We start from the raw sequence: 4,102 nt of genomic DNA on the forward strand, positions 1-4,102 counted from the left end.
TTTGAAGTCGGACAGAGTCAATCCCACCAACCAACGACAGACGGAACGAGCTCAACGGATGGAGGCCGCATCCGCGGCGAAACAGGAGAGCATTGACGCCAAAATCCGATGGACCATTCAAACGAATTCAACGGTCACAACCATACACAAAAAATCACCTCTCAAAGTGTGGATTCTACAAATGCACGTGCACACTCTTAATAAGCTCGGTACATTTTCCTCCAAGAGAACGCGCGTTTTTTAAATAAATCTGGAAGAAACCGGTGGCTGATTCGTAGACGCACACCCCAAATTTCAATGAAACCGTAGTTTGAACGGAGGAATATTCAACATAAAGTTTCACCATTTGGTGATATTTATTCTTACCCCAAGGCAGCGCAGTTTTGTTGGAAGCATGTTGTTAAGCATACCCCAGACCCAGTTTGGGCGAGGGACTCATATTTTGGTGACTGTCATTTGCTTCCCGTGATTTCTCAATGAAGACGGTGGACAATTCTTTAAGCATACCCCAGACCCAGCTTGGGCGAGGGACTCATATTTTAGTGACTGTCATTTGCTTCTCGTGATTTCTCAATGAAGACGGTGGACAATTTTGTGGATAATCTGGTTCCATCACAGGTTTCCGGTGGGGGCAGCATTGTTGCCAGCGCGAGGATTTGCATAAATAAATGTCTAATGGTGCTTCAAACTGGGTTCTAGAAGGAGCATGGGCAACCGTCAGATGATGGTTATTCCAAGCAGCCACTGTTCAATATGAGAAGACATTTTGCTTGATGAAAGGCCGCGCTCTGAGTTTTAAAATCTTGTTGCCAAGTCTCCACTGTGTGTTTGCTGGGTCAACGATGCAAAACCTGATTGCCAAGCCTTGTTCAAACAGGGCAAAAGTAAGAATTAGGTCCCCTCGGAGGCGACGATGCTCCATGGGAAATAGGTCAAGCCAAGCGAAGCCTGCTTCGTAGTCTAAGGATTTGGGCCCGGCAACCATTTTCGTCGGACACGATCAATGAGGGTCATGTCTATCGCGCATTCTGATTATACGACGGTTGGCATATTCGAGGGGCCTTCTGATGTGGGCCCAACAGGGCAGTTGGAAGTCCATGAAAGTAATACGGAAGAGGGTGCGCCAGATCATCCGTAAAACGACCAGTATCTTCTTGGGTATTTTCTCATGGTGAAATGAGAAGAGTAAGCTTGACGGGTGCCACATAACCAAATCCATTCGGGTGTCTATCCTCATGAATTATTCTGTTCCTTTCTCAGCATGCATGACGTAGGTGATGATTCCCCCTGTGAATCAACGGTGAACAAGGGTACCTTTCCTTGTTTTCTGACTACTCGTGAGTAACATGACTTACACCTGTTTATTATGATACCGTTTCGTTTTCTTGCTGGTCGTTCCCCCCCCCGCTTTGTTCCTACATAAGATCTGCTTATCCCTCAGTAAGTGATGTCAATATTTGTTGCCCGTCNTATTCACGAGCGCCCACTCCGACGGAAAATCGAGTTGACCGGGCATCGAAACCGTATTCACCGGACGGCAGGCAAACGCGCTCCCGACTACACCGATCTGACACCCGGAGCGGCTGATTATTTTGTATTACCCATGTACCACGCCTGCCAGATAGCCCCTGTTGACCCTTGTTCTAAACGGACGAAACCGCGCAATCTGACCTGTCGCGCGACACGAGCGGCTGCGTCGACGCCGACCGAAAGACAGTCCCTCACACTCCGAACGTACTGACTCCTGCGCCATCACGCCCAACTCACACTGTCAGACTGCCCCTATATAAATCCGTGCTGTGACAGTGACTACTTCCCGCTCCTGCTGATTGCGTCATTGCTGATTGTACGTTTTCTTAATTCATGATGCTTAATAATCCGTTTGTCTGTAGAACCAGTTCCTGTCAGTCCTCAATATATCAGCTGCTGCCCCACGTCTGTCTGCTCCTATCGACTACTGGCTGCGAACTGCGTATAATCCAGTAGTCGCAATCGTCCTGTGAGATCCATAACCGTCCGGGTCTTACAATATGCATTCTTTGAGTCTCCTACAAATGACATATTGACGCACTTTTCTTCACTCAGAGGGAGCGGCGTTTCCAACGGCCGGTGCTTTGCAGCGTCTGCATCCGTATGGAGGGCACTGGCATTGGAACTCCACGATTTCAAGTCGTCCGCAAAAAGAATTTATCGACTTGCAAGAGCATCTGGAAATTCATCGACGTATATCAGAAACAGCGACCCTCCGAAAACGGAGCCTTGAGCAACGCAAATGCAGACCGGCGCTGGAGAATAGTAGGTAGGGTCTACTTTCACTTGGAATGATCTGTCTTATCCAGTGTTGCATTTTGCCTTGAACCCCGTAGGATTCGTGTTTGTGGAGCAGCGGTACGTGTGGGACTCGGTCAACTACTTTTGAAAAATCGAAAAATACGGCATCCTATATGAGTCTCTCGTCCTTGGCCTGATTTAAGCTGTATATAAACACAAGCATGTTCGTCACGCAAGAACGGTTTAGGAGAAATACCTGTTGACCTGGAGATATCAAGTTGTTGGAAGTAAAGTGGTATGGGATAGCTTGCTTTAGAATGCATTCCATTATCTTGCACGGCACACTAGTGAGCCTTTAGGCCTTAGGCTGCCAGGAGATATTCGAACACCAGTTTTATAGATTGGCGCGACGATCGTTTCCTTCCAAGACGCGGTAAGGCGGCCTCCGTCAATCGACTAAAGAAACACCAGGTATAAATGATTAACCAGTGTGAGCGTCGTTTCATTCATCGGGCACACAATGGGTTATTCCTTTGCAAGAGATGACGAATGTCCTCTACATTGAACAGTAAGTCAGTTAAAGGCTTGACAAGAATGGATGTGACGAGGACGTTGGAGCTGAATATAGATCTGCTTAGTGTTCCCTGTAAACTTCAGGTACCACTGATGTGTCAATCGTGGGTCCCTGTTCAAGACAAACAAGAAGAACGTGGATGGTTTGTTACTGCGGTGATGTTTCATGTATTTGAACAACACGCCTCTGTTTTTACAGGCGAGGTCCAGAACGGTGGCTTGTTTTTTTATGTTACATTGGCGGAATTCTGATTCACAGCGTTCCCGCATTTTACGAAATCTAGTTCATCTGTGTCTCCTGTTGTCAACTGTTTGAAAAAAGTTGAGACTTCCTTTCCAGAAGACGCCGGATCATTTTAGTTAGTTTGCAGCTCATCAACTGCGTGCTGGTTTTTCAGCACGAAAATCGCGTCGACCTCGTTAGAGTTCTGGACAATGGTCCTCTATAGGTCTTTCACTGAATCTGGTCCTAGTTTAACTTGTTCGAGTAAATAACCATTGCTGAAAGTTCTACACCACAGAAGTTTTAAATGCATATTTTAAGTTTGGGATTTCGGACCCAATAGCAGATGAAATCGAAGGTCAGCATACAATGGTCACTATGTCCCGGCGGAGTATTAATTTTCACTTGATCAGCGAAGCGTCTTTCGTTGATGAACAAATCCAGGAGAGATGGCGGTATCTGGTGGGTGCAACGACGGGTTGAGTCCAAATGCACTGTGGAACGAACTCGGTCAGAGCCACTGCAAAACGTCCATTTGATCCGGCGCGCCGGAGCCCTGTTCAGGATGTCCTTCGAGCGTTGACTTCACTTACCAGCAGAAGATGAGTGAAATGGTGGCTGGAGGAGAGTTGCTCTAGGTTTTGCATGAGGAATTGGTCATCTTCGGAAGGAATCGAGAGGCAACGTAGACCACATCGAAAAGGAGAGAATCGGGCACTTGTAGCGGAAGTTGTATCCACAGTGCGTCGCAAAATGGTATAGAAGTGGTATACCGACCTCTTGATAATGCCGTTGAGAGAACCGATGGGTTAATGGGAAGAATAAGCAAAGAGTACAGTGAAATAGTCTGTGCTTTAAAGTTCTTACACAAATACAGCGGTTCCAGGTGGCCTTTAGGGCGCACGTAACGCGTAGTAGGAAAATGTTTGGGTCATGGTGAACAATAAGCAGTCCATCAGACCAGGTGTGGTAGTCGCGCTACCGCCATTGCCACGTCGTGCCTGGGTTCGTGAACGGCCGCCTGAATAAACATCT

This window comes from Opisthorchis viverrini (genome assembly GCF_000715545.1).
Source record: "Opisthorchis viverrini unplaced genomic scaffold opera_v5_290, whole genome shotgun sequence".
Classification (NCBI taxonomy): domain Eukaryota; kingdom Metazoa; phylum Platyhelminthes; class Trematoda; order Opisthorchiida; family Opisthorchiidae; genus Opisthorchis; species Opisthorchis viverrini.